General features: G+C 46.8%; 1 protein-coding gene across 3 annotated transcripts in view; it reads left to right on the top strand.

Annotated features, from left to right (window-relative positions):
* FRMPD1 (FERM and PDZ domain containing 1) overlaps nucleotides 1-13,467 on the top strand; it is a 146,237-nt gene that overhangs the window by 47,740 nt on the left and 85,030 nt on the right. The window lies entirely within an intron of this gene.

Genomic DNA, 13,467 nt, shown 5'->3' with positions numbered 1-13,467 from the left:
GGCACCGCAAAGTTTTGGGGAGACTGCCTGTCCCCACACCCCGGGCCTGCGCCTCGGCTTCCTCCGCGCCGCCCTCCGCCTGCACCACCAGTCCCGGGTGACCCGCGCCCGCCTCCGGTCCTCGTGTCCTCAAGCCCGGCTCGGGGGCGCGTCCGTGGGCTAGCTCAGGACCTGCCATCGTGAACTGTTTGCACAGTAGCGATGTGTGCTTAAGTTTCCGAGATCTGCATAGTGTAGTGAGTGGAAACAGCGGAACGCGGGAGGGGGAGAGACCTGGGTTCAGGTGCGGCCGCGGCCAGCGCCAACTTTCTGAGTGACCTCAGACCAACCCTCTCTGTCAGTCCTCGATGGCCACACCTGAACCAGAAGGGGTTCGCCAGGGACGATCAGCTGCAGTGCCAATGCCTGTGTTGTCATTTTTTGAGTAGAGGGGCATCCCTGAGTGTCTCAGCTCCAGAACTCATTGCGTGTGGAGAGGAATGAGCCACAGAAGTCAGTCTCCAGGGTCGCGTCGCTAACTTGCAGCAGCTTTGGCTGAGCTTTAGGAGGGGCGTTGAGTCAGCCTTGGGGAGCAGGGGATGCCCCTAGGGTTAGGAGTCAGGACTCTGGCTTCTGGTGGCTCCTCTGCCATACACCCACTGTCTGTGTGACCTTGGGCAAGTGCCCCCTGCTTTTGCCACCTATAAAATAGGGTGGAAGTCTTGTTCACTAGTTGTTCGCTGTCTCTTTCAGCTGTAAACTCTGGAGAAGCGGAACCTCCGGATCTCTGCATTTAGTCAGTTTGGGTGGAGGCAATATTTCACCAAGAATCCATCTAGCACTTGCAAATGAGCGTTTAGAAAATAAAGGAGGCATTTGCAGTTTGCTTTGGAAGTCCCAAAATAGACATGGGGAGGATTGGTGAACGCTCAGTTCGCCTTCTTCAGTGCTTTGGACCGTCATGAAATATTCAACGACATAATGATTTGTTTTCAAAGCGGCTTATAGATCAGGAAGTGTTTCTGTTTGTGAGTCGGTTATTTTTGTAAAAACCTCAGAATGGTTGTTTGGGAAAAAAAAATAATGCACTGTTCTAGGGGTCCTGACCTAGAGGCCACCATCTACTTGTTTCTAGTCTAAGATGATGGTTGAGATGATTTCCAGTCAAGACAATTTCGGGCATCCTTTGGTCGGTGTTGAGTATGGGTACGGTTAAGGAGCCAAGTTCATCTTTTCCAGGACTGGTGCATTCTGGCACAGTCACAGCAAAACAAGCACGAGGTAGTTAACTGTGATATGCTAGAAAGTGAACTTTATTCTTTTGCCCAGTATCTTGTTCCCCTTGTGCTGCAATTAGTGGCTCCCCAGTGTGTGGGTGAAACGCATTACCATGAAAGGATTCTCACAGAAGTGATTTTATGATTTTATTTCCTTCCTCGACATCCTGGTTTTAAGTTTCAAGCATTATGAAATCAGAATGCTGTTGAGGGTGTGCTTGGTGACCAGAGCAGAGTTGTGATACCTAAGTTTGTCTTTCCTGAATGAGACCCCATCCTTGAAGCTAATTTGTCCAGAGCCTTTTATCTCTCTGATGCATTCAAATGCCACCAGTCTTTTCCCTCTTCATTCTCTATTGGTTCATCAAGCACTTTCTCACTACTCATTCGAGAGGACACAAACATGAAAATTACCAACAGGCCCTACCCTCAAGGAGCTTAGGTTCTGTTGGGGAATAGAGAGGCTTGTGCCACAGGATCTTCATTGTGGGCTTTATCGCCTGGGATTCCTGTGAACACTAAGGAGGGTGAATTCCAAGTGGAGATATTGGAGAAGGCTTTACAATGGAAGGTGGAGGAAGAAGAGGATTTCAACAGGTGAGGAATAGAAAGGCCATGTGTAGGTCAAGGAGCTGGTACGAGCAAGGAACTGGTGAGAGCTGGGAGAGCATGAGACAGATGAGAGCAGTGAGCCTGGTGGAAGCACAGAGAAGGCAGAGCACTTCAGAGAAAGGGCAGCGGGAAGAGGCTCTGGAGGCTCTGAACCTGGGCTGGAATCCTCGCTGGCTGTGGAGTATTGGGCCTCCGAGCCTCACTTTTTTTATTCTTAAAACGGGAATAATAATAATTCCAAACTCACAAGATTAAATGAGATCATGTATAACGGTGTCTAATAGGATGTTTGCATGTAATAGGTGTTGGATAAAAGTCAATTCTTTTTATCAGAGGGTTCATGGGCAAGCTGAATAAGTGTTTGAAGGCACCATTGGAGTAAATAGTGCTTTTGGTTTAAGCATGTGCATTGATTTAGAACCTCACCAGCAGCAGAGAGTTCTTGTGACAATGTGATGTGTCCTCGAGGTGCCTCCTGATTCAAGGGGCAGGGGCTTTTTGTTATTTGGAAGGTGTTCAGATCAGATACTAACATCAACAACAGGCAATGACCTGTAAATACTGTTAGGTGGTGGGAGGTCACAGAAGGCTAATCAGAAGGCTCAATCCCTGCCTCACACAAGCTTATCACTATGTACTCAAGGACCCAGATTGGTGGGGGAGGGGGGCAGATTTGACAGTCAGACACAACTCTAAATATATCAGCTTTGTCCATATAGCTGGGAGCAGGGTACTGGCTCCCTTCTGTCTTAGATTTGCAGTGGTCAAAGAATAGGACACAACCTGGGTAGCATAGTGAGACCCCATCTCTACAAAAAATTTACAAATTAGCTGGGTGTAGTGGGTGTGCACCTGTGGTCCCAGCTACTTGGGAGGCTGAGGTGCTGAGGTGGGAGGATCACTTGAGTCTCACTCGAGACTGCGGTGAGCTATGATCAGGCCACTGCACTCCAGCCTGGTCGAAAGAGTGAGACTCCATCTCTAAAAAAAAGAAGACAGGGTGAAGAATAACATTGCAATACCTTATGACCCTGTGTAGCACTATGTAGCATCTATGGTACTGTCCTTCATTTTTTCAATCAATGGTTATTCATAGAACATCTGCTCTCTGCCAAAAAATTGTTCTAAGTGCCTCGAGAATACATCGGAACAAAAGGCAAGGTCTCTACCTTCCTGGAGTTTATATTCTAGTTGGAGAAAATAATGAACAAGTCATTACATAAATAAGGTAATTACAGGTTGTGCCAAAGGCTGGGAAGAAAATAAGTGGGGAAATGTGAGAGAAAATAGTAGGAGTGGGACTCCATTGGAGGGTGGTCAGGGCAGGCCTATCTGAGCCAGTGAGAGCCACAGGAGAGAGGGAGCCAGTCTTGCCTGGAGCTGGGTGAGGGTCAGTGCAGCAGCTCTGTATCTGTAAGAGGTAGGGTAGTTCTGTGTATGAGAATGCAGACTCTGGGGCCACACCACCTGGATTTGAATACTTGCCCCTTGGCTAACTAAATATATTCCACTATCAGGTTATTTAATCTTCTGAACTTCAGTTTTTTCATCTGTAAACTAGGGATAATAACAGTACCTCCTTGAGAGGGTTGTTGGAGAACTGAATGAGTCGATACATGTAAAGTACTTAGAATAGTGCCAGTTATGTAGTAAGCACCAAATAAAAGTTCAATTGAGGTTGAGAGAAGGAGGAAACTGTTCCAGACAGAAGGAACAGCAAATGCTAAGGCCTGGAGGCCTGAAGGGGCTTGGTGCATGTACGACTAGACGGTCTGTGTGCACAGGTATTATCCTCACAGTTATCGGGGAGACTCAAAAGCAGGCTCTCTGCCCCTTCAATACAGAATTATATATTTTAGGAATTTTGAAGAAATGACCACCCACAGCACTTTTCACTTGCAGGATCAGGCCGAGTGGTGTGGTGAGCTGCTGCTGCGGCTGCTGCTGCTGCGGCTGCTGCTGCTACAGCTTCGGGGACATTGCACAGTAGACCCTTCTTTAGGATCTCTTTCCCTCCCTCCCTCCCTGCCCCTGGAAGTGCTCATTGATGCATAAAGGGAAAGCAAGAGTGGAGCTGAGCCCCTGGTGCCACCAGCCCTGGTACCAAAATACTGGCTGTGCCCGCTTGCTGCGGGGTACCCTTCAGCCATCATCCCCTCCTCCTCCCAAGCTGGAAACCACAGCAGGGGAGGCTAATTGTCTGTGCCTTCTCCCTTGTTCCCTCCTTACTGAAATCTACTCAGTAAGGACCAAGTGACCTTGCCCTGTAAAGTAACAGTGACCAAGCGCTGTTATTTTTACTTCCAAAATCTCTCTCAAATATGCCCCCATCTTTCCATTCTCTCTGAGCATCAGGCTTCGGTGCTCTGTACTGTAAAGTGTGGCTCTGATCTCATCATGCTCCTCCTTAGAGCCTTTCAGTGGGTCTTCCCTGTATGGATACTGAAGTCCCGAGTCCTCAGCCCAGCAGGCATGATGGGCTACCTCCATCCTTTCTCTCACACCCCCTCCTCTGCACCATGTCCCCACTTTTTTTTTTTTTTTTTTTTTGAGATGGAGTCTTGCTCTGTTGCCCAGGCTGGAGTACAGTGGTGCGATCTCGGCTCACTGCAACCTCTGCCTCCCGGGTTCAAGCAATTGCCCTGCCTCAGCCTCCTGAGTAGCTGGGACTACAGGCACCTGCCACCATGCCCGGCTAATTTTTGTATTTTTTTGTAGAGACGGGGTTTCACCATATTGACCAGGCTGGTCTCAAACTCCTGACCTTGTGATCCACCCGCCTCGGCCTCCCAAAGTGCTGAGATTACAGGCATGAGTCCCCGTGCCCAGCCTCCCAACTCTTAATCCCCCTAGCCTCAGGTCTCTAGGCCTTTGCTCCCCCGTCTAGCCCCTCTGTCTAGCATGTGCTTTAGCCTTGGTGGTCCTGCCTATGCCTGAAGGCTAAGCTCAAATCCTACCACCCCTAGGAAGCTGTCTTCCAGATCCCCTCATCCCAGGGATTTCACTGTTCCCTGATACTTGGTACCTCTCATGGAGAAGTCATTACTGTCAGCCTTGAAGGATTTTGTGTGCGGTCACTTGTGTATGTGGCCACAGCTCACAGAAAGCCCTTGGGAGGGCTGGCACAATGTCCTTCATCTTTCTACCCCACAGCCCTTTTCACAGAGCCTAGCCCTAATGCAGGCTTGATAATGGTCTGTATTGGATTGACAAAAGCCTGTGATTTTCCCGATATCTGAAATGATTTGAGTCAAGCCAGAAACATGAGACTGATGCTTGGGGGCGGTGTTGCATATGGTTCTCAGCTGAACTCACTCGTGGCATTCTGATCCCTCAAGATGTAGCTCCTTCATTTGATGATAGGTTGATGCAACCTCTAAGATGAGTCTGAGTTTAGAATTTAGCTTTTCAGTGCGCCTATTTTAAAGGAATATACTGTGTAAAATTTGAACCTTGAAGCTTTTGACAATCATTCTTTATATTATAAAAGCGTTCCTTACTGTAAAAAAGATCAGTATAGAAAGCTTTCAAACACCAAATATACCTATGCACTTAACACCAATCAATGTATAAAATTTTGGTTTATCCACAGCTATTGTAGTTGTACTTTTACTGTATCCTGAGATATACACTAAACTTAATATATGTTCATGGAAGCAGTACTAACAGTGGCTTAAATTTGTTTTGGTAATTACAGATTACATTATACAGGTTTGCAAATCTGAGACTGTTTTTTTTAGTTAACTATCTGCCTGAAGGACAGTGGGAAGCTGGACTAGGTGCTTGGCAGATTGATATGAGGGCAGAAGCCATTATTTTCATTAAGTGACACAGTGTTTTCAGGAACTCATCTGATGTTTAGAGACCTTTTTGCCAGCAGTTAGAAGTGGTTTGGGCCACCAAGCCTTTCCCAAGCTGGCTGCTAAATGGTATGTGGCCTTAATATTAGTTGTTTTGGTGAAAAAGAAAAAAAAAACACTAATTACAAGTTGGAAAAGATAAGATGGTAAATTTAAAAGTTCTTTTGACCTCTTTCAAGGAGTGATCTGAGAACCTCAGCTGCTTCAGTAAAAGGGTGATATGGCAAAATTTCAAAATCCTGAATGGAAAGAGCTTCAGAGGAATTCATCTGGATGCAACAGTGCATCATTCTCTGAGATTTTTGACTTAAGAGAAGACAGATGTGCAGGCAGCTGAGAAATGCTGTGCTTCCTGTTCTTTGAGTATCTAGAATATAGGGTGTAGGCTACAGCTTGTATTAAAACCAACGATAACAATCCCACCTCCCCTGCCAGTTGAAACCCCTGTCTGACGCTGACTTGTAACTATTCACATGTGAAGCTTCTGAGTTACTGCTTTGTTGTTTTCTTTGCTCCAATGTAGAATTCAGAAGGATGCAAAAGGAAAAACAATGATTAAAGACGAGGATGGCATTTATTTGTTCTTATAAAAATAATTTATTTGGTAGCTGCAGTCTCTGTTCTCTCTGGCTTTCCCTGGAAAAAGACACCACTCCAGACTGTCCAGGGCTCCCCTGGTACCTGTGAATGTGCTGTTAGTTCCTGGTCTGGTTAGAAGATTATGTCTCTGTGGAGATACATACTTGGCCTCTTTCTTTCTCCCTGGGGTGAGGGACATTTTGTGTATAGGAGATGGAAGAATAGATGGTCTCTTTCTCAAGCTCATTCCTGGTTATTTTCAGTACTTAGCTCTTTGCAAAAACTGCGTAATAAGTGTCTTAGTGAGAGTGTGCCTTGTTTATGTGCTGAAAACCTAGATTCACACATATGTTTCCAGATATTTTAGCTACCAGCATAGACCCTCAAACAAGACTGCCAGCTCCGGAGATGATCAAGTACAGCCTTTGTGTGGTGCAGGAATTCCCCTAGCATACCCAGCCTCCCTCTGCTTGGACCTGCCAACCCCCACCACCTTCCTATTCCATCCTCAGTTGGCTCTGGTTATTACAAAGTTCTTCATTATTCCAAGCCAAAAATCTTCCTCTCGGCAATGGTTGCCCCATTGGCCCGATCCTGCCCTTTGAAGCCCCACACACAAAAAATCCATTTCTTCTTCCCTATGACAGCTAGTTAGGCCACTTGGACCTTCAAAGACAGGGATCAGGCCCCCACATCTTCACTTCTTCAGGCAGAATGCCCACTTTATCTGGCCCCCTGAAAAGCTAAGAATGGGACACCGCTGTGCAGGTGGGGGTCTGATCAGCCCAGACAGGAGCAAGCCCACTGCAGCCTCACTTCAGAATCTATATTTGCGTTAGCACAGCCTGAGGCCAGTTAGCTCCCGGTGGGTCCCCGTTCTGGGCTGTGCACTGGGCCACTACGGAACTGCATGCACTTTGGCGTCAGAGAGACCCGAGTGTCCTGGCCCAGTGGTTGACGTGGGGTGGCCCCGGGTGAGTTAGCCCCCTCTCTGGGACTCAGATCCCTCATCTGTCTGACTACTTCTTAGGTGCTGTATTTTTTCCTGTCAATGCTGTAACAAATCATCGCAATCTTGGCTTAAAACAGCAGAACTGGGTCCTTGAACAGTTCTGGAGGCCAGAAGTACAAAATCGAGATGTTGGTAGTGCTGCTGTCCCACTGGAGTCTCTAAGGGGAATCCTTCCTTTGTCACTTCCAGCTTCTGGTGGCCACTGGCATTTCTTGACTTGTGGCTGCATCACTCCAGTCTCTGCCTCCCTGGTCACGTTGCCTCCTCCTGTCTGTTTCAAGTCTTTGTTTCACTCTTATAAGGACACTTGTCCTGAGATTTAGGGTCCATCTGGATAATCCAAGGATAAGCACGTCATCTAAAGATCATTAATTTAATTATAGGTGTAAAAATCCTTTTTCCAAATAAGATCACATTTACAGGTTCCTGGGATTGGGACTTGGAATTTTTTATTTATTTATTTATTTATTTATTTATTTTTGAGACTGGGTTTGGCTCTGTCACCCAGGCTGGAGTGCAGTGGCATGATCAAGCTCACTGCAGTGCTGATCTCCTGGGCTCAAGTGATCCTCCCACCTCAGCCTTCTAAATTGCTGGGACTATAGGCGCACACCAACTGGCTAATTTTTAAATTTTATTTTTAGTAGAGATGAGGCCTTGCTATGTTGCTCAGACTGATCTCGAACTCCTGAGCTTAAGCAGTCCTCCTGCCCCAGCCTCCCAAAGTGCTGGGATGATGGGTGTGAGCTACTACATCCAGCCAAGACTTGGATATCTTTTTAGGGTGGCTGCCATTCAGCCATTGGCTCTCTACTTTCTCTACTTTTGCAACTCCCTTTTGTTTCGATTGTATTTTAACCCAGCTCTCCAGGGTCACTGGCCTCAGATCCTCAGGCCACATGTCTTCTGTCTCCTCCTTCCTTCAGCATCCTGGCTGCTGCTCTGAAGGGTGCCGGGGCTGTTCCGATCATTCCTGTTGTACAGATGTGGGTGGGGCCCTCAGGGATTAGGCTGCCTAGGAGAAAGCTCAGGTCTTTCTGGCGCATACCCTCATTTCCACCAGCATGCTATGGCGAGTCAATGGAGGTTTTGTCAGTGGGAAGGAGAAGCTGTGGCTATGAAAATATTCATTGCCGGTTCTCAGACGTAGGGAAGATCCCACAGTGAATGTGCTCTGGACAAAGAAGGGACACATAGTGGAAGACTTATGTCCTCACATTTTCCCCCTAATTTAGACTGAGATTGGCTCACTGAATTTGAGGGAAATTATATTCTCAGTGCCCAAATACTCTGTAAAAAATCAGGAAATGCTCCTTGGCAACCCTGTAAGAGCGTAGTAGTATCATCTTCTTGCCCTACAACTAGCCTGTTTCAGAAGTTCCACGGTCCTTTAAGTGTGATCTCCAGTCTGCTGCTGGCTTCTGGGCTCTCCAAATGCAACTCCCACTAAAATGTGCTTTTCTCCACAAAGAGCGTGCGCTGCTTTGTTTGCAGTTGACTTTTCAAGCACTGAAAAAAAACAAAACAAAACTGAGGGACAAGCAGAAGAGCTGCGTCTGGCGAAGCTAGTAGTGGAGCTGAGAGAAAGCAGGGGGAGGGTAGTGGCCTGAGAGGTTCTGGACACTGAGCAGCTCCAGGCCCTCCGCTCATTGCTGCCCCCAGGATTCCTGTCCGACGGCATCCTCCTAGATGGCTGCTGCACTCATTTCAATGTGCTTTGCTAAGAAAGGCCTGTGTGGGGATGGGGGCTGGGGAGGAGAGGCGGGGAGGGAGGAGAGAGATGAATCAGACAGTCCCTGCCCCACCTGCTGCTGGAAGTAAGTCAGTGCTGGGCAGGGTGCTGCGCTTTGCAGAGACCCCTGGGAGCCTAGCAAGGGCTGGCCATGCCTTGCAGGGAGATCTAGGAGGGCTTCTGGGAGGGACTGGCATTTGAACCGAGCCCTAATGGATGACTAGGAGATAAAGAAGAGAAAGATGGATAGAACAGTATATCCAAAGTTGAGCTCAGGTGGCCCCCTTCCTGGTCATCATCCGATGGAGCTGCACTGGAAGAAGCTGAGGTCTTACAGAGACCTTAAGGACCATCTAGTAAGGAAGATATTCAGACTGTACTGCTTAGAGACCTCCGATTCTCATTTCTCTTAAAGAACAGTGATTTTAAAGTGGGTTTAAACAGTGGGTTTAAAGAACAGTGATTTTCCATTTTGACAAGGCTTGTTTGGTATAGCCACTTCAAAATATCCCCACATCAAAATATGATGCTTTATCTGGGATATCTTTTCCAGACTTCGGGAGCCTTCCCTCCTGCCCCCTCATTTCTGCAAGGCAATACTCCCCAGACTGTGTGGTCATGGGGTGTTGCTGTGTAACCTTCCCCACTTGACTGTGAGCTTCCTGGGCAGGGACCGAGCCTTGCTGCTCATTCAGTACAGAGCCCAGAAGGAGGCCTGGGGGGTACAGTGTTGACCGATGAAATGAATGAATGCATGACTATGACTACTTCCTTAGCTGCATCTGGCTCCCAGCTGCCTTCATTGGTCTCTACAGTCATCAGTAGTATCCTGGCTAAGTCAAGAGCATATGTGGGCCTCTGTGTTTCTCCATTTTATATTCTCTCCTGGAGTTGGTTTGCTATATCAGCCAAGTTAGTAGAGACTTGGAGGGGTGGTGCCCCCTCTCTGCACTTTCAGAGGATAGGGAGGCGGTGGACTAATGTCCAGCCCCTGGAACTGCTGCCTGTTGTTCTGTGACATGGCCAGACTGACCTGGGAACTTGCTTACTCGATCCAGCTGGCTCTTCTTGGTGCCTTGTAGTCTTAGTACTAGAGTCACAGAGGCAGGAGGGTGCAGGGGGAAGTACCCAGGCCTTTGACTCCATCAGGCCTGAGTTTACCAGTTGCATGATCTGAGGCCCATTGTTTACTTGCTTTCTTAATTGATTATCTGTGCATGTTAAGCTTACAGAAAAGAAGATACAGGAAGGATATAATGACCCCTGTTTTCCACCTACACATGGTAAATATTCAATAAATGTTAATATTCTTTTTATATTATCTGAAGGGCTGTCATGGAGAAGAGAGATAAGACTGGTTCTGTGTGTTAGAGGCTATCCAGAACAAAGTTTAGTTTTGCCTCAAGTTCTCATCCTTTCCAAATTTCATAAAGCCCCCCAGTGTCCTAATTCCTCAAGCTTACGGCATTCCTGACATCTTTGTTTCTTATTCTCTTCCACCTGCAAACTACCACCACCTCTCTGTGTGAATTTGAAGGTTGCTTCCCCTTGTCTGGGCCTCAGTTTCCTATCTGTGGGCTAGGCTATATCCAAGGTCCTCTACAGCTTTGACACTACATTTAATTTCACAGCATAGATAATCCATGTCTTAAGACTGTTTTGTGTTGCTCTAACAGCTTGTTTGGAGGTTCCAGCAGGGGAGCACAGCTACTCGTATACCCTTGGCCAAAGACCAGTCCTCCTCTGTCGGGGATGGCTGTCCTCTTTGACCAAGCATGCAGCTTCGGGAGCGATGCACATGGAGTGGTGAGGGAGGAAGGGGACACCTGCCTAGCCAGCCAGATCAGCTGAATCAACCCTGGTGACCAGTGGGGTGACAGATGTCACAGCCAGATCGCCCTCACATCCATGTTGCTATAACAGAATACCACAGACTGGGTATTTATAATAAATAATGATTTATTGGTTGTGGCTCTGGAGGCAGGGAAGTCCAAATCAAGAGGCCGGTATCTTGCATGAGCCTTCTTGCTGTGTCATCCCATGACAGAAGGGCAAAGAGAGGGCAAGAGGAGTGAACCCAATCCCACAATAATAAACCCACTCCTGCAATAACAGCATTAGTCTGTTCATGAGGGTGGTGCTCCCATGTTCCAAACATCCCCTATTAGGCCCCACCTCCCATCACTGCCATATTGGGGATCACAGTTTTAGCACATGAACTTTGGGGGGTACATTCAAACCATGGCCATTCATTATTTGGAAAGTGATGTTCTAGGCCCCAGAGCAAATACAGATGGAGTTACAGTCCTTGGCCTTACAGAGGTCACAGCCTAGTGTGGGGACAAATAAGAAGTCAGCATCATGAATGCTGTGGTAGGGAATACAGGGCTGAGGGATCCGAACCAGAACAGGGAGAGACTAGCCACTTGATCAATGTATGGGCCCACTGCCCTCAGGGAGGAGCTATCTAGAAATGTTTGTTACTACATAAAAACATGAATGATGGAGACCAGGTCTTCCCAGGTGGCACTAGGATTTTTTGCTTTGAATTGGAATTATCAGTATGGAAAATCCCAGCAGAGATGACCTATGTGAGGGACCTTCTTTCCTCTCTTATTCTCCTGCCTTCTTGGAAAGAAAAAAAAATATCCAAGTCTTCAGAATAGATTGACCTTTATGTACAGAAGCTCTTGGGACATGCAGCTCAATTTAACAAGTACTGTTTGTGTGCCTGAGAAATGTCTGGGAAGATGCAGAATTACATGCGTAAAGAGAATTAATCTATCTTTTGCCATGATTGTGTTCAGAAGCTCATTTTCAAAGACAGTTTCAATTTTCCTAGCTGTCTGGGTGACAGTTAGATGCATACAACCTGTGCACACTCATCCCTCTCTTGTATTTAGTCTGCCCAATTTAATTTGTTTAGATTCCGTAGGCTTTTATTGATTGCCCCTTAGAAGTTTAGCCTAGTGTTGACAGCCTAGGGGTATAAGAGACATCATTAGCCAGAAATTTCTTTTGTAGCTGGACTAGTAAGTCTTATACCCAAGAGTCAGTGAACAGAATGATCTGTTCACTGGGAATTGCTGAGTAAATTGGTGTGAGTGCCAGGATTTCTGCCCCAGGCTGAGAGATCTGGATAGATGGATGCTGAAGATGGTTCTTCAGGAAGTCTTTTGGAGGAGTCTGCATTGGAGATGGGCCAGGTGGGGATTGCATGCCAGAGTGGAGATGCAGGGGGAGGGGGCCGATCAGCAGGTGAACTCAGCATGGGAATTAGGCTTGAGCTAACTTTTCAGTCTCATCCTCCAGTCTGTTGTTCTCATGCCTTAATAATGAAAACATTTCTTCAATGCACAAGGCTCTAGCAGGCCTCTGGATTTTTGTTCGTGCTATTTCCTTTGCTTACCCTCTCCACTGCCCCACTCCATCTACCAGTAAAACTCCTAGTTATCTTTCAATTCTAGTGTTCTTCTGCTGTTCTAACTTCGTGACTTTGCCTCTCCTGGTTTCTCGTAGTGTTTTGTCTATATAGTGATCCTTCAGTATCCCATAGGGGATTGGTTCCAGGACCCCACTGCAGATAACAAAATCCATGGATGCTCAAGTCCTTTATATAAAATGGTGTAATGTTTGCATATAACCTATGCATATCCTCTTGTATACTTCAAATTATCTCCAGGTTACTTATAATAACTAATAGAGTGTAAATGCTATGTAAATAGTTGTTATACTGTATTGTTTAGGGAATAATGACAAGAAAAAGTCTGTACATGTTCAGTATAGACACAACCATGCATCTTTTCCCCGAATATTTTCAGTTCAAGGTTGGTTGAATCCATGGATGCGGAAGCCACAGATATGAAGGGCTGACTGTACTTCTGTTTCAGTATGGTACCTGGAGCATGACAGACGCCCAAGAGCTATCACCTGAATAAATGAATAACTGAATAAATGACTGATTATTAGGTTCTGTGTCTGACTCACCTGCTGGAACTGTGAAATGTTTCCTGAGAGAGGAGTGGAGGGCACCGAGATGAAAATGTAGGTGACAGATTCAGAGCAGGGAGACCACTGGGCTGCCCTTGGTGGTGGGGTGGGGGAGATACCCTTTGGAGGGGATGTAGGACATCGACATTTATGTATGTATGTATGTATGTATGTATTTATTTATTTATTTTTACTTTAAGTTCCGGGATACATGTGGAGAATGTGCGAGTTTGTTACATAGGTATACGTGTGCCTAGTGGTTTGCTGCACCTATCAACCCATCACCTAGGTTTTAAGCCCCACATGTATTAGCTATTTGTCCTGATGCTCTCCCTCCCCTCACCCCACCCCCGACAGGCCCCGGTGTGTGTTGTTCCCCTCCCTGTGTCCATGTGTTCTCATTGTTCAGCTCCCACTTACGAGTAA

The sequence above is a fragment of the Pan paniscus genome, chromosome 11 (genome assembly GCF_029289425.2).
Source record: "Pan paniscus chromosome 11, NHGRI_mPanPan1-v2.0_pri, whole genome shotgun sequence".
NCBI classification, from domain to species: domain Eukaryota; kingdom Metazoa; phylum Chordata; class Mammalia; order Primates; family Hominidae; genus Pan; species Pan paniscus.
Note: the sequence above shows the minus strand (reverse complement) of the source record. Positions and strands in the feature narration are given on the sequence as shown.